Source organism: Bubalus bubalis, chromosome 8 (assembly GCF_019923935.1).
Source record: "Bubalus bubalis isolate 160015118507 breed Murrah chromosome 8, NDDB_SH_1, whole genome shotgun sequence".
In the NCBI taxonomy this organism is placed as follows: domain Eukaryota; kingdom Metazoa; phylum Chordata; class Mammalia; order Artiodactyla; family Bovidae; genus Bubalus; species Bubalus bubalis.
Window position 1 is genome coordinate 52033227 of NC_059164.1, and position 23155 is coordinate 52056381.

General features: G+C 36.8%; 1 protein-coding gene across 5 annotated transcripts in view; it reads left to right on the top strand.

Annotated features, from left to right (window-relative positions):
- The window catches only part of TFEC (transcription factor EC), a 222088-nt gene that overhangs the window by 112641 nt on the left and 86292 nt on the right, over positions 1 to 23155 (top strand). For 2 of the 5 annotated variants that reach the window (XM_044946637.2, XM_044946641.2), the window contains exon 1: positions 10138 to 10287. The exons of 1 other annotated variant lie outside the window; for it this stretch is intronic. The gene's annotated coding sequence lies outside the window, so the exon portion shown is untranslated. Of the gene's footprint in view, positions 1 to 10112; positions 10288 to 15350; positions 15478 to 23155 lie in introns of those variants that run through there. 2 more of the 5 variants (XM_044946638.2, XM_044946640.2) reach the window with 2 other exon arrangements.

The window sequence follows — 23155 nt, forward strand, 5'->3', positions numbered from 1 at the left end:
TTAAGTATTAACATTCCCTTGAGGGAAACCTCTACTTAAAAAAAATATATTCCATTTTAAATTTCCTAAGCATGGCAGTATATTTAATTTATCCTAACATTTGAACTCTGACAAAATAAAAAGTGAACAGTTCAATGTTAATTCTTGAACATTTGGCATAAAAATCACATGCTCAGTGATGTCTGACTCTTTGCAATCCCATGGACTTAGCCCAGCAGACTTCTCTGTCCATGGGATGTCTCAACAAGAATACTGGAGTGGATTGCCATTTCTTCCTCCAGGAGATCTTCCCAACCCAGGGCTCAAACCCATGTCTCCTGTGGTTCCTGCATTGGCAGGCACATTCTTTACCACTGAGCCACCTGGCAAGTGTAAAAATCACAATTCCGACAAGTGCAGAAGCCATGCATGGATTCTGGCAAATCTGGGTTAATTTAGATATGTCCCTGATGGCAAAGGTGGGGATGGGAATGTGGCATGGAAAGTGTATGATGGTTTTCATTGGTCATGATGTTAGTGGCTCTGTGTTATGAATGTATGACTGCACATTTGTGCTTGCCAGGTTCAATGTCATCAGCTGAGGAACTCAGAGCTGACCATCACAATACTGTGCAATTTAAGCATAACCTGGGAAGAGAAAATAAATAAAATTGAAGTACTTAAAATGCATTTCTAAAACAAAAATAGTATTAAAATATCAGGTCTTTCTATTTATAATTTCTATTTTATGTGCTCGGTAAAATTTGAAGGGAGAGGATATTTCCATTGCTGACTTGTGAATTTAATTTGCTGTTTCTCTTCTGAGCCCAAATGAGATGAAAAAATCTTGTTAATAAAGAATATTAATCCTCTTTCTCTTTCTTCAAATGTGCATGTCTTTCTCAACTTACGATGGGGTTATGTCCCAGTAAACCCATTGTATGTTGAAAGAATCATAAATCAAAAATTCATTTAATAACCTAACTTACTGGACATTATGGCCTTGCCTAGCCTACCTTAAACATGTTTGGAACAATTACATTAGCCTACTTTTGGGCAAGATCACCTAACTCAAAGCCTATTTCATAATAAAGTGTCAGATATCTCATGTTTTCTATTGAATGCTGAACTAAAAGTGAAAAACAGAATGGTTTCAAGTGTATCAGTGTTAATCGTTGTGATCATGTGGCTGATTGAACTATCTGACTAACGATGCTGCAAGCATTTGGAGAGAGCAGCTTACCACACATAGCTAGCCCTGGCAAAGACCTGATCTCAAAATTTGAAGCACAGTTTCTATTGAATTTGTGTTACTTTTGCACCATGGTAAAGTTGAAAAATCATAAGTTTAACCATTGTAAGTTCGGGACCATCTGTATACATTTTTTAAAAAAGCTTTAAATAAAAACAAATTATATGGCTAATTCCTAAAACGTTATCCATTAAACAAGACTATTGCTTAATATCCATTCAAAAAGCCTATTCCTGCCAGTGTCATCATTTTCTTGGCATTTGTTGACACCTTTATGGAAGTCCCATGAGTCTCATTTTCTTTTGTCTTATTCCCACATCATGATGCACCTACTGACCAAAGTTAAATACCACTGACCACTGGCACTTCTTGTCCCCATGAGTATGAATTATCCCCAAGAGAACATTTATACCTGGCTTCAATCTATTCTCTTTGTCTAGATCACATCTAGATTTTGTAGATTATTTGAAAATTCCTGACTTACTTGAGGAACAAGATAATCTTACTTCCCCTTTCCCACTTCTATTTCTTTTTCTTTTACTTTGACAGGGTGTAGTTTTATCATAGTTAAAAATGTCAACCAAATATTATAAATTAAAATAAGAAGTATGCTTTGATGATTTTTTTTTTGGTATGCATGGGTATTTTTTTCAAACCTCTAAAGGAATTTTAAAAACCCTCCAAATGAAAATAAGAAAAACATTTGTATATGTATACTTTATTTCTGAGCTTATTATGTTTCCAGATTCTATTCTTTTAAAATTTATAATGTTGTTATAAGTATTATAGTTTCCTCAGGAAAACTTTATGTTTTTTTATAGCAAAACATGAAGTTGCAGTGTCTCATATTTTTGCACTCCTTTGAAAGATGACAGTTCTTTCCTTGAGGGTAGATTCTGGAAGGTGTTTTTGACATAGATCTTAAAAAATATAATAATAATACTGATAAACACACATATATTCATTCAGAGAGTTTTATTTTAGTTTTTATCTCCCCAAATCATGATAATCAAAATTATCATCTCCATCTTTCTGCCAATCCACTTCCTCCTTATTCCTTATTCCTGTAACTGCTCTCTTTTCTTATTTGTATTTATAATGAGTTTCAGAATATAGCTCATAGCTTTTGTTTGAAGGACTGGATTTAGTTCTTAGTGATATTATAGAAGGACGAAATTTTACTAAAGAGTGATTCCCTGGGGAAAAAAAATGTTGATAAGTTAGTCTATTAGAAGAGTTTTATAGTCACTGGTCCTAATGACAAATATTCCAGTTCTCTCAATATATGGAAGGATTGCAAGTTAATTTCCTTGAAGTAGACATGATCACTGACAGCTTTGGTCAATGAATGATAAACAGAAGTGATGGATGTCACTTCCTGTAGAAGCTTTAAGAACATGCATATGGTTCACTGCAGTTTGCCTGCCTCAGTGGTTTTGAAAGCATATATGGAGATGGAACCCCCATTATTCTTTTACCCCTATTACCCAGGGATTGAACCCAGGTCTCCCGCATTGCAGGCGGATTCTTTACCAGCTCAGCCATAAGGGAAGCCCAAGAATACTGAGGTGGGTAGCCTATCTCTTCTCCAGTGGATCTTCCCGACCCAGGAATCGAACCGCGGTCTCCTGCATAGCAGGTGGATTCTTTACCAGCTGAGCTACGAGGGAAGCCCCTTCTATTATCCTGGGTTCCTAAGTAACTGTATGTAACAGAGTCCTCCTTCTTCACCCCTCCTCTTTCCTAAGTCCACGTGCCTGCTAAGTTGCTTCAGTTGTGTCCTAGTCTTTGCGACCCCATGGACTGTAGCCTATCAGGCTTCTCTGTCCATGGGATTCTTCAGGCAAGATTACTGGAGTGGGTTGCCATACCCACTACAGCCTCAATCCACAGAGTATAAAATAATGTTTTGTTTTTAACACTCTGGAGTTATTTGTTACCACAGCATATCTTTCCTCCTTGTCTGCTGCTGCTAAGTCACTTCAGTCGTGTCTGACTCTGTGCAACCCCATAGACAGCAGCCCACCAGGCTCCCCCCGTCCCTGGGATTCTACAGGCAAGAACACTGGAGTGGGTTGCCATTTCCTTCTCCAATGCATGAAAGTGAAAAGTGAAAGTGAAGTCGCTCAGTCGTGTCCGACTCTTAGTGACCCCATGGACTGCAGCCTACCAGGTTCCTCCGTCCATGGGATTTTCCAGGCAAGAGTACTGGAGTGGGCGGCCATTGCCTTCTCCACCTCTCTTGTCTAGCAGACAGCAACTGTACAGTTTTTGCAGACTGTAAAAGAATCGTCGTTTCTCTTGTCTCTAGGGAGCTGCAGTGTCAATCATGGGAAATACCATCTCATTTGGAACTCCCGGCAATGGCACCCCACTCCAGTACTCTTGCCTGGAAAATCCCATGGATGGAGGAGCCTGGTGGGCTGCAGTCCATGGGGTCACACAGAGTCAGACACGACAGAAGTGACTTAGCAGCAGCAGCAGCAACATTACAAAGGAAGAAGCTTTATACTTTTACTTATTTCATGGATAATAAATACATTGTCTTGTCTGAGTATAGATTAGATGGTAGCCTCCATGGAATATTTTTGATTTCTGGAATTTTATATATATTCTTCCCTTCCCAATTTTGAATTTATCTTCCCTCTTCACCTTAAGGATTTATTACCTTCTAAATGCAAATCTTTGGAGAAAGAGAATATTTTAAGTCTTATTAGTCATTTACACCTTGGTGGATAAAGTACATAATGAAATAAGAAGAGAGTTTCCTAAAAATAGTTTTAGATGGTGGCAAAGTAGGGAGATGATAAGGGATCATGGCACCTATCTGGCAAAAGGGAGAAAAGAGATTGCATGTTCAAGACAAATTTTGCCTATTTCATAATTTTTAGAAGAACTGGCTCTTGTTTAGTGCTCTAGTGTATGCCAAGATTAAATATAAGCTCTAGAGAAATCTTAAAGCCTTTGGCATCATAGAAGAATTAAATTATATTACTGCCTTAAAAGTTGGTAGAGACCCCTTATTCTTGAAAACTGATTTGTTGGGGACAGAAAAACTTGTGAAAGGCATTTGATTCTCCATTTCTTATGGAGCAATGTTAATCATGCACTCCTGCTGACACTGCGGAATGATGAGTTAATGTTTCTGAAGTTCATTGAAGTAGATGAAGAGCATTTTAGAACTGAAAAAGCACTACTATTACAGTTGTATATTTATACTGATTTTACAATGTTTCACAACCCATGTGTCTGGTGTGTTTCTTACTAAGGACATCATAACCTTCATCGAATAAAACTTAAATGCAGTTTTAAAAGATATATTAAAAATTTACATATACTACACTTGCTAGTGTGCTAGTGAAGCGATAGAAATCTAGATACATTTCAGTGTTATATTTTAGTGGGATGAATGCCTATATGTTAGGTAGTCTGTAATTCTTATATGATATTGGATTTTAAGATCAGATTTGATATTTAGTGTTTATCTTAAAGTGCTATAAAGGCAAAGTTTGGAGTAATCACATAAAACCAGGGACCATTCACTTTCTAATTTATGCACTTCTCCAAACTGGTAATGAAATCTGACTTTCAAATAATCAATATGAATTATTTGGCAAATGACTTAATGATAATATTAGTCTCTGTAAAAGGAAATTTTCTATTCATGCTGCTGTGGCTGCTGCTGCTAAGTCGCTTCGGTTGTGTCTGATGCTGTGCGACCCCATAAATGGCAGCCCACCAGGCTTCCCTGTCCCTGGGATTCTCCAGGCAAGAACACTGGAGTGGGTTGCCATTTGATATATAAATCCCAGGTTTATATACTCATATCTGATTTTGTTCATTTATTTTCTATGGTAATATTGATTCTGAAATTTTTCTCCAAACTTCTTAGGAGAGTTATATCTTTTCTTTGAATTTAGCTTTTTAAAGGAGAAGTTAGATATCTTCAGGGTTTATCAGGCTGGAAGTTTTTCAAAAATTAACAGTTGTCTTAAACTAGGGTACTTGTTGGTAAGAAAATAAGACACTTGTGGACATAATGGTGTATATGAATAAAATCAGTTGCCATTGAAAATAGTTTTTAACCAATAATCTTTTATCTTTGAGACTTCTATGAAAGCAAGCTGAAGTTACAATGAATGCATTTTTCTTTTTCCTTTTCCTTTTTGAAGAGCTAGTATGCTAACTTCTTGTCTGCTTTCTGCTTACTTGTAGAACTATTTTCTGAGTCCATTTCCAAAAAGTACATTAGCTGCCATGTGGCAAACAGAATTTTTTCCCTCTATGATCTATTTATATGTTTTTAACTTAAATATTATTTATTTTAGATATTACCTATTACTTATTGTTACCCTAGTGCCCCCAAATATGTTTGATTTTAGAAACCAAGCATTCTCTACTTTTGTGGCATTTCTCATTTCGATATCCTGTTCCTTCACAAAATCAGGTATAAGAAAAGAACCCATTTATTCTTTACATCATTTTTGTTTGCTATTTCATATATTGCTGTTTTTCTGCCTTTAACTAATTTAAATAGTGGAAAATTTATCTTCCAAATTCTATTTGATTTTTAGTTTCCTTGAGGATAAGGATCACAGCAGCTTGTCTGTGTAGCATACTGCCTGATACATGGTAGACAGTCTGCTGCTGCTGCTGCTAAGTTGCTTCAGTCATGTCTGACTCTGTGCGACCCCATAGATGGCAGCCCACCAGGCTCCTCTGTCCCTGGGATTCTCCAGGCAAGAATACTGGAGTGGGTTGCCATTTCCTTCTCCAATGCATGCATGCATGCTATGTTGCTTCAGTCGTGTCTGACTCTGTGTGACCCCATGGACAGCAGCCCAACAGGTTCCTCTGTCCACAGGATTCTCCAGGCAAGAATACTGGAGTGGGTTGTCATTTCCTTTTCCAGGTAGACAGCCAGTAGAAGCTTATTAGTGACTAATAAATAAATATAAAAAGTACTGATTTTGATGGAGAAGCTATTGTGAAGAACACAATATTCTTAGTACCTAACATATACTGTCTACAGGACTGTGTGACAGGACTAATTCTAAGTACTTAGAGCATATGCTGTCCATGTTCTGTCTATACTTTCATATACTACTTATCATCTCAGTCTTCCAACCATCTGCAAGGGAAGTTTGTCAGAAGGCTGCCCTCAGCATGACAGATTCCACTTTGCTAAGGTGTAACTTGGGCAGGGTATGCTTGGGATTGAATGTTCCCATGGAGGCAGCCTAAAACCAATGACTAATGGCTTTAGGGGTCTAAATATCCCAGGTCTTTTTCTCCCTGCATGGAATAAGTCTAAGCGTTTTACATAATTTTTAGTGTCATGAAACTAAGAATTACTAATACAAAGAAGAGAATGTTATGATCCAGTTCAGCAATATATTTTCAGGTAAGAAGATAAACAATCAAATCTTGATAATACAGTGTAACAATTATCTACATATTATATGATTAAAAACTATGGAAAAAATAATTTCTTCAGGTTTTTTTTTGTTAGTCATTAAAAATATTTCTTTATTAAGAGAGGTTTTAATCTCTATGTGCTCAAATATGTTAGAATTTCTTGATATTTTTCTCTACTCTATGGATTACAAATAGTCACAATTTGGAGGGTGATTTTTAAAATTTTATATTTGTATCTTTAAGATTTTGAAATTAAATTTTTGGTGTAGTAGAAGTATGGGTCTCTGTCTACTTCTATCTCTTTCAACACACTGTTAGCTGTTTACCTTTAAAATATTTATTGAGAAATATGTTTCCTACTGATGTGAAATGCAATCTTCAATATATACTAAATTTCTAAAAATTTAGGTTTGAGTTTTCTATCTACTGTATGTTAGCAGCAAGCTGTTTTAATTAGTGTAGTTTTACAGTATGTTCAGTATCTCATTGGTCAAGTCCTTCTTCACATTATTTTTTATTTTCAAAATATTTTGGCTATGTTTTTCTTTTTTTTTAGTAATAATAATAGAAATACCAATAGAATATAAGTAGAATTTTGATTGATATTATATTGAATTTATAAATTTATTGGAATTAAAATATACTGACTTTAATACTTATTATATTTAGATGTGTTAAGTTCCATCTTTTCACCCACTCAAGAGCATTTAACTCTTATGTTTCAAAGGACGCTTATAGACCGGAGGTCAGATACAATCTAGAGTTTGAAAAAAAAGGAGAGTCTTGCATTAGGACATTCTAAGTAGAAGAAATTCATAGAATTCTTAGTAGTAGGGCTTCCCTGGTAGCTCAGCTGGTAAAGAATCGCCTGCAATGCAGGAGACCCTGGTTCCATTCCTGGATTGGGAAGAGACACTGGAGAAGGATAGGCTACCCATTCCAGTATTCTTGGGTTTTCCTTTTGGCTCAGCTGGTAAAGAATCTGCCTGCAATGCAGGAGACCTGGGTTTGATCCCTGGGTTTGGAAAATCCCCTGGAGAAGGAAAAGGCTACCCACTCCAGTATTCTGGCCTGAAACATTCCATGGACTGTATAGTCCATGGGGTTGCAAAGAGTCCAACAGAGTGACTTTCACTTTTACTTTCAAGTAGAAGGAAGGAAGGAAGTTTATGATGAAGCTTGAAATCCAGATTTAGATTTGGTTGTGAGGACTTTTATATGCTATTCTAGAGGAATGGGAATTCTTTGGGCAGTAGGAAGTTTCTGATGTTTACCACTAAGGAGAATAAACTGATCAAATCTGTGATTTAGAAAGACTAATCATGTGGTTGGGCTCCCCCGGTGGCTCAGAGGGTAAAGAATCCACCTGCAATGCAGGAGACCTGGATTCAACCCCTGGGTTGGAAAGAATCCCCTGGAGGAGGGCATGGCAACCCATTCCAGTATTCTGGAGAATCCCCACTGACAGAGGCATCTGGCTACAGTTCATGGGATCACAAAGAGTTGGACATGACAGAGCAACTAAGCACAATCATGTGATTGGTTCTACTGAAAACCAGTCCTCATGCAGAAGCTATTTTGGGGACTATGAAATCACCTCTTCAACATAAATTCATGTATGATTGAAAGGGGCTTTTATGATTAACATGGAGAAGGCAATGGCACCCCACTCCAGTATTCTTGCCTGGAAAATCCCATGGATGGAGGAGCCTGGTAGGCTGAAGTCCATGGTGTCGCGAAGAGTCGGACACGACTGAGCGACTTCACTTTCACTTTTGACTTTTCATGCATTGGAGAAGGAAATGGCAACTCACTCCAATGTTCTTGCCTGGAGAATCCCAGGGACGGGGGAGCCTGGTGGGCTGCCGTCTATGCGGTTGCACAGAGTCAGACATGACTGAAGTGACTTAGCAGCTTAGCAGCATGATTAACAAAAGGTGCTTCTCTCATCCCTGTTAGGAACCGTGAACCAGGAACCATGAATGAAGTCCAAATATTTATTTCTTATTCTATCACAGTATCATACAAAGTAGCAAACTATCCCTAAACATTTTGGTGCACAAATTATTTTTAAAATTAAAACTATATTTTAATATAAGTAACAAATATATTTATTATATAAAGTGTAGAAGCTATAGGTAAACAAAAATTTTTTAAATATCTTAAGTGTTCCACTGGAACACCATTAACATATAAGCACCATTAACACATTGGTGGCTTTTGCTTCAGGGGTGTGTATCCATACCTTTCTAACTTTTCAAAAACCAAAATGTATGCCTTTATAGTAATAGAGCTTCAGCACTTATGAATCCCACAAATGTGTTTTAAACTATATTTCAATCTAAAGTCAAAATCTCAGTGTTTCTCTTTCTTAAAAGTGTTTCTTAATTTCCAAAATTAATTTTACTCTGAAATAAGTACTTACTCCTTCCCATCACCTTAAGAGATTTAAATGTATCAGAACACCTTCAGAAATTGTAAAATGGCTCAAAAATTATTGATGATGAGAGAACTTTAAAAATTTTTACTCAATAGTTTTGCAGTTCTTCATGGAAGACACAGTGTTGAGACATTGTTATATAGCCTTCACTGTTTGACAAACATAAATGTCAATTTAATTGCATGATTTTTATAAAACACAAGGGTAGGAGGAATTTGAATGTAATCTTTGCATGAAACTTCAGTAATAATACTATATGTAATGATGTAACTATTATAAAATAAATGCAAAGTTTCATAGCACGAATTGTAGTGTAGGAACAAAGATGTATCTTTAGATTTTTACTTTCATGTAGGTAACTGATAAAGGAAATGAGACTTCTTTAGATGTTTCTTTTATAAAAGGCAGCGAGTGAGTAACTGGTACTCATGTCTCTTAAAAATATAGATCACATTGGGATGTTAATAATAATAATAATAAAAAATTAGAAATCTTGTAAGCTGAATTAAATATCTTCCATCCACACAGGGAGATAAAATATTGCTGTACAAGATTAAAGTTATCCTAGAATTTGAGGGCAAAATCATATGTAAGGAAAATGTGATTATATGAAATATGGGAAAATTGATGGCCTAGAGCAGAAACTCAAAATCTATTAATACTCTCAACAAAAGTGCAATTCTTAAAAACTGGAAATCAGTGCAGGTTGGTTTGTTGAAGAAATATTAAATGTGAGACTTAATATGATGCAATAAAGATGGGATCTTAGTCTACTTTGATAACAACCATTTACTGCTTGTGCATATTTTGGAAAGAAATGTTGATTATGGGCAATGGGATCAATGAGAGCTTTTATTCTGACCACATTACTGGGGAGTACTTTTGGTGGAGTGCTGTTTCTCAAGTTGGTAGCATATTTCAGATAAAGAAAGGAAGTCCCCAGCGTGAAACTGCTGTGTCATTTCTTCTTCCTTAACTGAAATTCCAACCAAGGTTCAGGAAATGCCCTAATGAGCCACTTCTCTTTTCTCTTTCCTCAACTAAGTGGATTCCAACCAGCCCAAATTATTCATTATTCATGCTTAGGCCGTTTACTTTGGTTGTCTCTTTTAGCATGGTGCTTATATTATGGGAAGAGTGATTATAATTTGTTGCTGTTTGTAAAGGTAATAACACTGATAGAATCCAATCATTGCTGGTAGGTAACCAAACTGACAAGTTAATTTTCTGTACTTTAAACTGTGAAAAAGGAGTCTAATCAATATCTGCTTTACTTTGATATTTGTGGCTTACTGATAATTATAGTTTTATCTTGCATGATCACTGGGTATCAGGATGTTATACTAGTTGAGCTGTGATTTTCTGTAATTTGGGTAAAATATATCTAAAACTCTATTAATGCCTTATTTTAATCAAGATGTAGAAATCACTGTTTTATTTCATAACCAAAGCAATTTCTTCTTTCAGTTTAATATTCTAGAGTATTTACTAAATTGGAACATGATTTGACATTTTATTGCATCTTATATGTTATTTTATGAGTAAATGTTAATTTCTGTTTACATTTTAGCAATATATATTTTATTGGCTTTTAAATATAAGAAAATATGAGTACTCTTCAGAGCAGAAATAATATCAGATAGTACTTTAGCATATGCTATTTTTCAAGCATCAAAGTTATTCTGTTTTTTTATGAAAATTTGAATCTGAAAAATTTATATAGGAGATGTCAAATATCCCAAAGCAATAACTTTTTATTATAATAGTTTTCAATTACTTTATTAGTCATAGTTTTTAATTGTAATAATTAGCAGAGTTGTAGTAGGGACTGGAAGATTATATATATATTTGTATATATATGCACATAAATAGACATATATTTTGTATATATTTGTTTATATGAATTATAACCCATGCTTTTAGTAACATCTTAAAATGTTTAATTGGGAATAGACATTTTGAGAAGAAAATAAACCTGAGATAATCTTTAATTCATTTTAGATAACTTTTTAGTAACTTATTTACTAGAAATTCATTTAAAGTTAAGAGACTTTAAAATAAACTTCACAATTCTTCCCTATTCAGGCTGTGTCAACAAAACAAAGTGAAGCAGAATATGGAGTTCATTATCAAGATTATTTAGACAATTCTGCTTTACTTCTATTTTAGGTGAATCTGAGTCTAGCTTTACACTTTGAAGTAAATTTTGAATTAATACTAAATCTTTTACTTTTTTGGTAGAAGCTACCTTAAATAGGCCAAATTTTGTAATCTCCAGCTTGAGAATAAAAACTTTTTTTTAGCTATAAACCAGATGGAATAGAGATAATTTTCATGTTGTATATGTCTTTGGTTTGATTACCATTACTTTTCTTAAAAGATTTCTGTTTCATTATGAAGGAGTAGAATATTTCAATGTATGTGTAATTTTGTTGAACTGGAAGTTGCAGCTGATGTCAAAAATGAGACAAACTGAAAAAAGTTCATTCAAAAGCAGCTTAATTTTAAAGACTGTGACACAAGGATTTATTATGTTTTAGACAACCAAAATAATATGAGATATTTAAATCTGATGGAAATTTCTCTTCAGTCCATGGAATATTCCAGACAAGAATATCCTAGCATTAGTGACATTTTCAGAAATTGTAGTAATTTTGAAAGTGGAAATAATTTTTAAAACAATGGTTTGAATAGTTAGAAAGGAGAAATAAGAAAAGGAGAAACTGAAAGAAATAAAATATTCTTATACAATAGTTTCAAATAAACTAATGAAATATGATTCTAAAGAATAGCTATGGATACTAATAAAATAGTAAACATACATGTGGAAATATAATGGATTCTTTATTAATCAATGTATAAATAAAATTCAATTTTATTTTTCTGAAAATAAATGTACAAAATGAAATTCACTCAACATGCCAGATTCTTCACAGAGGCAAATCTGATTAATTCTTTACAGTAAAAAATGTTAGATTAAGCAATGGAGTGATAGCAGATCCACAGAAGTGATGTTTACAAATAGCAGATTGCAAAATTTACACTGTTGGCTAAAACAAAACAAGTGAATAGTGAAATGAATAATGCAAAATAGTTGCTCAGGTTTTATTGATTATATTTACCAAGATCAGGAAGAAGAGTCAGTGAAGCATAGATAGTCAAAGATGTATGAGGAAGTGTAAGAATCACAAGTGTTTTTGAAAACATAACCTGTGAAGGGCGACTTTAACAATAGTTTTGGAGAAAAATGAATATTAATAATGTACAAAAATATTCTTAATTTTGGTTAGATATGAATTTCCAGCCTGTTAAGGAATCTGTAAATCAGTGTGTAGGTGTTTGGAGATATACCAAAATTGGCAGACATTTGCTTGTGAGAACTTAGCTGATGATAGATAATTTAGTAATTCCATTAAATTGTATCTATTGGAGCATGGAAATCTTGTCCCATTGCTTATCAGCAAATAAGAACGGTATGCGAATGTATTGTAGGTGGAGCTAGTGGTAAAGAACATGCCAGCCAATGCAGGAGACATGAGAGACGTGGGTTCAATCCCTGGGTCGGGAAGATCCCCTGAAGGAGGATATGACAATATGCTCCAGTATTCTTGCCTGGAAAATCCCATGGACAGAGGAGCCTGGCAGGCTACAGTCCATAGGGTCACAAAGAGTCATACAAGACTGAAGCAACTTAGTACATCTGCTAAACATTAGGAAAATTGAGGAATCTGTGTTATTGAAAAGTGAGATAGTACGATAGATTGTAGAATTTCTTTAGATGACCAGTTTTAAGAACAGATTGGTTAAAAAAAGTAAGTCCTAGGTTCTAATTTTGTTATTGTTCTTAGGATACAGCAAGAGGTTGAGCTTAATGACCTTAAAACCTATTAGGATGCTGTTTTTCTTTTTATCACTTTAAGTTTGAAAGAATATGTGGGTTTCAAAAATAGAACTAAAAAAGGCAGTTGAAGGGAATGAATCTGGGAAAGAGATTGAGTTTTAATTCTAATTCCCTTGTCTCCTTACTTCATTCCCAAGAGTTACCATGGAAGAGTATTTCCAAATCATTTCTTGTCTTTCCTGAAACACTCCTCCTTAGCCAATGTACTGGAACAGATTGTAATTCACTTTCTAGCTTCTTCCACTGAGCCAGGAATCCTTCTGTTCCTCCCTTTCTTTATTCTTTCTTTTGCAAACATGTTTCTAATACAGAAGTTTATACATACATGAACAACTAATTTCCGAAAGATATTTAGCTTCCTTAGATGTATTTCCAGGTAAGAATTTGAGCCAGGGTTATCTGTTCAATCAGGCATTTGACTGTATCTCTTTTTACCTCTGCTGGTGAAAACTGGTTCTATCAAACATCTTTCCATACGCTCCAAAAATCTACAGCACTACCTATTTGTCTTGAAAATCTGTCTATAGACAGGTAATGCTCTCAGCTAGTGCTTGCAGGGAATTCTTCAGCAGTTAGGATTTTGACATTCTCTGCTACCTTTGATCTTGTGCAAATTCAAATAGATTTGAACTGAACTACTGAGGTCTGCAACAGAAGTTTTGTCAGTAGAATTTTTGCCATTAGATTTTAAGGTCTGATGAACTTTTAGCCTTCTCCTTAGTTAGTCTTAGGCTAAGAAACATCTGATCCTCTAGTCATTCTCTCAAATGTTTTGCTCCATTTTGTCAACCACTTGTCCTCTTCTAAAGCTTCTGATTGTCCTGCACGTATGTAAGGTACTTTTCACATGATGGATGATTTGCTCTTTCCATCAGAGCAGACATGTGAAAAGCATGGCATATTCAAGGGTCTTTGATTAGAGCTTGGAATCATTGTGGGGAATAACATACAGAAGAGCTGGAGAATTAAGGTAGGGGCAGATCATAAGAGCTATGCTTTTAAGGGTTATATGATTTTAACAAGAGTAACTTGATCTGATTGTGTTTTAAGCAAGGTTATCTCTGGCCATTTGGAACACGGATTGGTGGGACGAAAGACCAAAGTCATGTTTTAGATTTTGTTTATAGAGTCCTCCTGTATTTTAAGCCAGCAAGGACAAGTATGTAGGTAATACTTTGTAAAGTGATTGTTTGTACCTCTGGCAAGAACAGAAGACAAGATCTTTGCTAAAAATATGATAGAACTTACTTCATAAGAAAATCAAAGGTGATGAACGGTCCTTTTCCACTGTAGAAGTAACTGCTTAAACTGCACACAAATTAGCTCCTAAATAGGGGGCCAAGCAAATATTTGCAAATGATTCAGTGATTTCTTTGTGGTTGCTTGGTTTAGAGCTGATAGAACACACTGTAAAATAGGAAGTCAGAAGTTCAGCATTTTTAGCTTGCTACTAACTTGCCATGTGACTTTGAATAAGTCTGTGTGTTTGGGAGGGGGGAGTGTTTACTGAATGTTTTAAATTGAATTAACACGTAGCGTGGAGAGTGAATGAAGGGCTGAGGCTGAGCTTGAGTGTGAAGGAAGAGGGGTCTGGTGGTGTTAAAGTTTAAATCTCCCATGCTTGAGGGGTAGTTCTAAATTTTTTCCAGGGATATCAAACTTAGATTGGTCATGAGAGCTCTAAGATTGGAAATCTAGGTCACAACCCAAAGAGAGGACTTGTCTGCTTCTCCCTATGTGATCCGTAATCTCACATTTATGACAGATTTATAGAGCACAAAACATAATCAGGGGTTACTATCTCATATATCCTCTCCTACGAAAACAGCCTTGGAGGACTCTGCTTTAGGACAGAGCTCTCAGAGCAAAACAAAGTAGAGAAAAAAGCAATTCTGCATAACTTGGCTTTTTGTCATAGGTCATATCTACTTTTCCGTATTTTCCAAAAATATATTGTCAGTTCATTCTCATTTCTATTTGTTTCAGAAGGAGACCTTTCACTAGGTAGTATCTAAATTCATTTAGATTCAGCTCCACTGAACATACCCAGTGAAATATATAACACAACCTTTAACCAATTACTTAAGATATATTTGTCCAAAGACAAAACAAACAGTAAGGACAAAATAACAAGTAAAATATCCCATAATATGCTAGAAGAAGGAAAGAATTTATAAAGTAAATGCATAAGCTCAAATATTAAGACCTCTTCTGAGGGATAAAAGAAAGACAGTAGAATATTAACTATAATACTTCTGCTTGAGTTCAGTCATTGTAGGAGTTTTAGTGAGTATCAAAATCAGATATTGTACATGAAATCATCTCTTCTCTTCCCTAGAGTTATAATCCACTGAGCTTTCATCATATACTAAAGACTTTATCACCTTATTTGAGCTTGATATGGTCTTAAGGCAAGTCCCACTCTTTCCATTGCTGAGAAAAGTGAGGCTTCTGAAGGATAGGTGACTTTCCCAAGGTGACCAGTGGGTAAGTGATGGGGCAGCAACCTGAATCTAATTCTCTATGGGCTTTGTGTGTGTTAGTTGCTCAGTGATGTCTGACTCTTTGCAACCCCATGGACTGTAGTCCACCAGGCTCCTTTGTCCATGGGATTCTCCAGGCAAGACTACTGGAGTGGGTAGCCATTCCCTTCTCCAGGGGATCTTCCCTAAGTAAATTCTATAGTGTTTTCTGGGGAACTTTTAAATTTAAACTTTATATTTGTTGTTCTACTTTACTCATTTTGAACAAGATCCAATCTTTATAGCAGAGAAGGGGAAACAGTTCAAAGGACAAGGATTGGGGGAAATCAGAAATCACAGCTATTTAAGAAGTGGTTTCTAGGCTTAAACATGGATAATGAGGTCTTTGACTGCATTAAATTTGCAAAAATACCAGTTGTAGAGGTAACAAGGGACCAGAATAGATGGCTCTATTTCATAAAAGAAAGGGGCAAAGTGAAGAGACTCATTAATGTTGAAGCAATAGATGGATGACCAGTGACAAATATCATGTAGATATGCTTCAGTTTGGTCAGAGAAAGGTCATTGATTATTTTTGGTTAAACTGGTTCACATAGGCCAGGTTTCCACTAAAAAAGGGAATTAATTGCTTCCATTTCCCACTAATTGCCTCAACATTTCCCTTTGCTTTGTCATTGGAGATTTGGTCAGAGAGGCAAAAAGTCAAAAGTCAGAGTTTGATGGAATCTACATAAAAAGGGAATCTGAGGAGACCAAATTATGGCATTTGGTGTAATAACTATAATGATATTTAGCATTTTTCCCTGGGAGTGCTGTGGATTTTTAGAGACCTTTTCAATCTTTAATCAGACCATAGGGCACATTTAAGAGAGTTCACTGTTTTTATTTCCATCTAGAGAATAAGGCATCACAGAGAGTTGAAATGACCCGGGCAAGTCTCCTGAGATGTTAATCCTGTATGTTGGATTACAATCTGTATGTTGAGTTTTAGCTGAAAGGCTGGGCTTTCCCCAGACATATCATTCATTCATGTTCCTTCAGAGTTTAGATTTTTTGTACATTATTCTCTGAGGTTACTACTTCTATCAATGACAGAAAAATTACCCAAGAATATGCCATGAAATAGTTTTGATTGCATAGACTTGCTTAGTTTTCAGGCAATTAATTGATTCTTGAGCCATCTTCAATTAATGAGATCTTCTACCTCCTATTTTCTTACTTAATCTTTAAAATCCTTTCTAGCTCTAACTCTTTTGGAATCTGTGTTTTGTCTTCCAGACAGCTTTAAATTTTTTTTTTCTTTTTTTGGAACTCAAAGTAACAGTGTAAAAAGTTGGAGGAACATGGGATCTGGACATGCCAGGTCAGTGTTCAATCATCCTGATTCCTCTATTGTTGTTGTTCAGCGCTAAGTCATGTCCAACTCTTTGCAACCTCATGGACTGTAGCATACCAGGCTTCCCTATCCTCCATCATTTCCCAGAGTTTACTCAAATTCATGTCCACTGAGTCAGTGATGCTGTCTAACCATCTCATCTTCTGCTGCCCTCTTCTCCTTTTGCCTTCAACCTTACCCAAGATCAGTGTCTTTTCCAATGAGTCAGCTCTTCACATCAGGTGGCCAAAGTACTGGAGCTTCGGCTTCAGCATCAGTACTTCCAATGAACATTCAGGGTTGACTTCGTTCAGGATTGACTGGTTTGATTTCTGGTTTTCTTCAGAGGTCCAAGAGACAAATGTTTCTCTCTAGGAAGTCCCAAACCCACAGTATCAGCTACTCTTCTTTTCTGGAAGAACCAGAAATATGTAATTACTCATGAGATATTTATTATACTGTAGGTTCTTAGAAACATGGTCTATTAGAATGAGCATAGATTTTAAAGCAAAATGACTAGGTTTGAAAGCCAGCTTTGTCATAACTAGCTGTGTGATCTCAGAGAGGTCATGTAATTTGACTGAAATTCCATTTCTTCCTATGTAAACCTGATACACCACATTGTGTTTCAGGATTATTAAGTGAGAAAGTAAAGGTAAATCACCCAGCTCAATGCCCACATAGAATGGGCACCTAGAGACTGCAGCCATATACTTATTAACATTGTTATTAGAAATTATAATGATTTTAAATGATAAAATTATTAATTGGGAAATGACTTTTAAAAAAGTAAAGCCCTAGAATAGAAGAAGTCTGCTGTGTACTTAGTCACTCAGTCACGTCTGACTCTTTACAACCCCATGGACTATAGCTCTCCAGGCTCTTCTATCCATGGGGATTCTCTAGATAAGAATACTGGAGTAGGTTGCTATGTCCTCCTCCAGGGGATCTTCCCAACCCAGGGATTGAACCCAGGTCTCTCACATTGCAGGCACATTCTTTACCAGCTGAGCCACCAGGGAAGCCCAAGAATACTGAAGTGGGTAGTCTATCCCTTCTCCAGATTATCTTCCTGACCCAGGAATCGAACCAGGGTCTCCTGAATTGCAGATAGATTCTTTACCAGCTGAACTAACTGGGAAGCCCATTAAAGTACTAAAAGAAGTCTAGACTTTATAAAAATCTTTTATTTGAATAAGATGCTTTCACAGTTATGGTGAACTTGAGCTGGACCATCTTCTGATCAAACGCTTCTCTACAACAAATTCTCCTTACCTTCCCCCATTGAAAGGGCTTTACTCTAGTCATTTAGTAATCAGAATGATTCTGGAAATTAATTGAGCTTCCCTGGTGGCTCAGAAGGTAAAGAATCTGCCTGCAATGCAGGAGACCTGGGTTCGATCCCTGGGTTGGGAAGATCCCCTGGAGGAGGACATGGCAACCCACTCCAGTATTCTTGCCTTGAAAATCCCCATGGGCAGAGAAGCCTGGTGGGCTACAGTCCATGGGGTTGCAAAGAGTTGGACACAACTGAGTGACTAAGCACAGCACACACACTGTGCCCAGTGTTCAGATAAGAGTAGATCCTCTAAGGCATACAACTTATCAGCACAGTTTTGAAATTAGGTAGGCTGATTCTAAAACTTATAATCCTAACAGCTCCTCTAACACTGCTTTGGAGACATCAGACTGCAGTTCAAGGTTGTCATTTGTGCAAGATGAAAAAGTAAATAACCCTCACCCTCATTTTTAAATTAAGGAGATTCTTGTGTGTGTATGTTAGTCGCTCAGTCATATCCGACCCTTTGCAACCCCATGGACTATAGCTCTCTAGGCTCCTCTGCCCATGGAATTCTCCAGGAAAGAATACTGAAGTGGGTTGCCATTCCCTTCTCCAGGAGATCTTCCCAGCCCAGGGAATGAACCCGAGTCTCCTGCATTGTAGGCAGATTCTTTAGGAGATTCTTAAAGCCTATCTTTCATCTGACAGAAATGACTACTTACACCAAGAATCAAAAACTGCTGTCAATAGTGATACCTATGTCACCAAACCCTGCCTTGGATTCTTTCTAAGTGTTTTTATTTAATTTCAAAAGGCACAACCAGCCCATTTCCCTGTCAGAACACATCTCAGTCCTCTAATCAAGAAATGTCAGGAGCTGGGCGTATGGCTTCTTCCTGCTCCCATCGTGCTTTTCCCTTGTCTGCCCCTGCCCTTGCCACCCTCTGGAGCCCTCAGCAGGCCCCATGAGCCTGCTTCCCCAGTGCTGATGTTGGGGTCCAACTCTGAGGAGAGCCCTGATTGTCAAACTGGTTACTCACAACTTTTTTGACTTGTTTCTCTTAAACAATGTAGCTTAATAAAACTCTTCAAATATACAAACAGGGCACACCTACTAACACAGGGAGAGCTAAGACTGTGTTCACAGGGGAAAGCTGGTTTGACTGTTTTGATTAACTTGACTGCTCAAGTCAGTCAAAAAGTAATCACCAGTTAAGCAAACCATTCTGACAGATTTTTGGCCCACTATGACTGCTTATTTGACTGGCTTGCCTGTCATTTTGAAGTGGTCAGATTGACTGGAGACAGTCTAACTGGAAAATTTAACTTTGGAGTACGTGGGTGTCTGTATACCAGAATCTACTTTAAATAACTTTATTTGAAATCTGTACATATTTTCCTGGGACCAGTGAGAGAAGTTTGAAAGTAACACATTGCAGCATTTGACTTTCTAGAGTGAGATGTCTTACTGCTTGCACAGCCTGGCAATATATTTATAGGCTACAAAACAATCACATTTCCCCTATGCAATATAGAATTCAATAAGATTGAAACTCTCCCCTAACTTGGCCAAGTCCTAGTAAGGCATCATATTCTCTTACTCCTCTGAGAGTTGGTGATAGATGTATGACAGCAAAAGACTTCTCAGGTATCAAGTTACCAATTCAGTCATTAGTGACTTGTGGTAAGGCAAAGTTGACCTTGTCACTAATAGTAGCCCTTCTAAGAATTTATGAGAGACAGAAAAAGACAAAACACCAAACAAACCTTTGATGAGAGGCAAGAGAATCTGATTAACATTATTTGAGCTGCTTTTTAAAAGCAAGCCCCCTTTTATCTATCTTATGTTCCTTTAGGAAATTTACTTGGAAATTAGCTCCCAGGTTTGGGCAAGACAAAAACAACACTATATGGATGGAAATAATGATTGATTTTCACATTATCATGTGGGATTTTATGGGAGAACATAATGAGGTTATTGTCTACTGTAAGCAAAATTTTTTGAAGTCTGGTTTACATTGGTTGAACACCCTAATACATTTTTTTTGAGAATTTGAAATATCCTGTTATTGTTTGAAATACATTCACGTGCTTCTCTTCAGCACTCCTAAAAAAGATCTACTTTTTCTCATGGAAATGTTTTGTGAATGTTCTGGACTTAGGTGCTATCTCACATGCCTTTATTAAATAAGATCAGTGGTAAAATAGCAACGTCTCCTGCTCTTTCTGTTCGCTCATCCCTGTAGCATTTGACTGTTAACCACTTATTTTCCTTGAAATTCTATCCTACTTTGGCTTTGTTATATCATTCTACCCTAATTTTCATTATACTTTCTTGAGATTTCTCTAGTCTTCCCTGCCCATTACACGTTCCTCAGGGTCCTTTACCTGGCTTCTGTCTTTTTAACTCTAACTCTTTGTTTGGTGTGATTTTAAGTAAAACCCTGATTCAGTGATTTATTCTGAGATGGCCGCCAAGTCTGTTTCTGTAAGTGCACACATCTAACTATTAACTAGGTCTTCCTCTTGGACACTTTACAGTCACTCTGATTTCATTATGTCTAACACTGAAGTTATCATCTTTCCTTCTAATTGTTTACCTCCACTTTTATTCTTTATTTTGATTAAGTGCCATCTTCTCCACAATTTCTCATTTCAGATGGAAGCATTATAGGTGAAGCATCAAGGTGAATCTTCCTTCTCCTTCACCACATGTATAAATCAATAAGAAATCCTGTACATATTTTTCAAAATGTATCCTCTGTATTATAGATAGTATTTGACCTATCTTTAAAATATCAAATTCTATTGCCATAACTTGGGCCCTCTAGTCTCCTCTCCTGGAGTATTACTAAAAACTCCCAATTGTTCTCCTGTGTCCTGGTCTTTCAATAATCCAGTCTCCGTATTTTTGCCTAAGGGATTTTTATGAAATATTAATTGATCATCTTACTAGCCTGCTAAAAGTCCAATATGGCACACCGGGGCTGTCAGTATGAAGCTGAGGGTGGTGTTTGTTCATTTTTATGAAGTGACTTCTGCCCAGTTTTCTATTTTCATCTGTTCTCACCTATACTAAAGTGACTTATCATGCACACATACTATATTCAGATCACATTGAGGAATAAAGAAAGGAAGGGAGGAAGGGGGTAGGAAAGCAACATTTTGCTTTTATAACTTCTGCTATTGGAGCATTTTAATGACATTGATAGGTTAATTAAACATATTAGATTTGGAGAGTTCATGATCTGAGCCACAGTCAGCTCCCGGTCTTGTTTATGTTGACTGTATAGAGTTTCTCCATCTTTGGCTACAAAGAATATAATCAATCTGATTTTGGTGTTATCCATCTGGTGATGTCCTTGTGTGGAGTCTTCTCTTGTGTTGTTGGAAGACGGTGTTTGCTATGACCAATGCATTTTCTTGGCAAAACTCTATTAGCTTTTGCCCTGCTTCATTCTGTACTCCAAAGCCAAATTTGCCTGTTACTCCAGGTGTTTCTTGACTTCCTACTTTTGCATGGCAGTCCCCTGTAATGAAAAGGACATCTTTTTTGGGTGTTAGTCCTAAAAGGTCTTGTAGGTCTTCATAGAATCCTTCAACTTCAGCTTCTTCAGCATTACTGGTTGGGGCATAGACTTGGATTACCTTGATATTGAATGATTTGCCTTGGAAATGAAGAGAGATCATTTTGTCATTTTTGAGATTGCATCCAAGTACTGCATTTTGAACTCTTTTGTTGACTCTGAGGGCAACTCCATTTCTTCTAAGGGATTCTTGCCCACAGTAGTAGATATAATGGTCATCTGAGTTAAATTCACCCATTCCAGCCCATTTTAGTTCACTGATTCCTAAAATGTCGACGTTCACTCTTGCCATCTCCTGTTTGACCACTTCCAGTTTGCCTTGATTCATGGACCTAACATTCCAGGTTCGTATGCAATATTGCTCTTTACAGCATTGGACCTTGCTTCCATCACCAGTCACATCCATAACTGGGTGTTGTTTTTGCCTTGGCTCCATCTCTTCATTCTTTCTGGAGTTATTTCTCCACTGATCGCCAGCAGCATATTGGGCACCTACTGACCTGTGAAGTTCATCTTTCAGCGTCCTATCTTTTTGCCTTTTCATACTGTTCATGGGGTTCTCAGGGCAAGAATACTGAAGTGGTTTGCCATTCCCTTCTCCAGTGGGCCATATTTTGTCAGAACTCTCCACCATGACCCGTCCGTCTTGGGTGGCCCTACACAGCATGGCTTTTAGTTTCATTGAGTTAGACAAGGTTGTGGTCCATGTGATTAGATTGGTTAGTTTCCTGTGATTGTGGTTTTCAATCTGCTGCCCTCTGATCAATTTATTTCAGTTCAGTTGCTCAGTCATGTCCCACTCTTTGTGATCCCATGAACCACAGCAGGCCAGGCCTCCCTGTTCATCACCAACTCCCCGGGTGCACTCAAACTCATATCGGTGATGCCATCTAACTGTCTCGTCCTCTGTCGTCCCCTTCTCCTCCTGCCTTCAATTTTTCCCAACATCAGGGTCTTTTCAAATGAGTCAGCTCTTCACATTAGGTGGCCAAAATATTGCAGCTTCAGCTTCAACATCAGTCCTTCCAATGAACACTCAGGACTGATTTCCTTTAGGATGGACTGGTTGGATCTCCTTGCAGTCCAAGGGACTCTCAAGAGTCTTCTCCAATATCACGGTTCAAAAGCATCAGTTCTTCGGTACTCAGCTTTCTTTATAGTCCAACTCTCACAACCATACATGACTACTGGAAAAACCATAGCCTTGACTAGATGGACCTTTGTTGACAAAGTAATGTCTCTGCTTTTTAATATTCTGTCTAGGTTGGTCATAACTTTCCTTCCAAGGAGTAAGAGTCTTTTAATTTCATGGCTGCAATCACCATCTTCAGTTATTTTGGAGCTCAAAAAAATAGTCAGCCACTGTTTCCACTGTTTCCCCAACTATTTGCCATGAAGTGATGGGACCAGATGCCGTGATCTTAGGTTTCTGAATGTT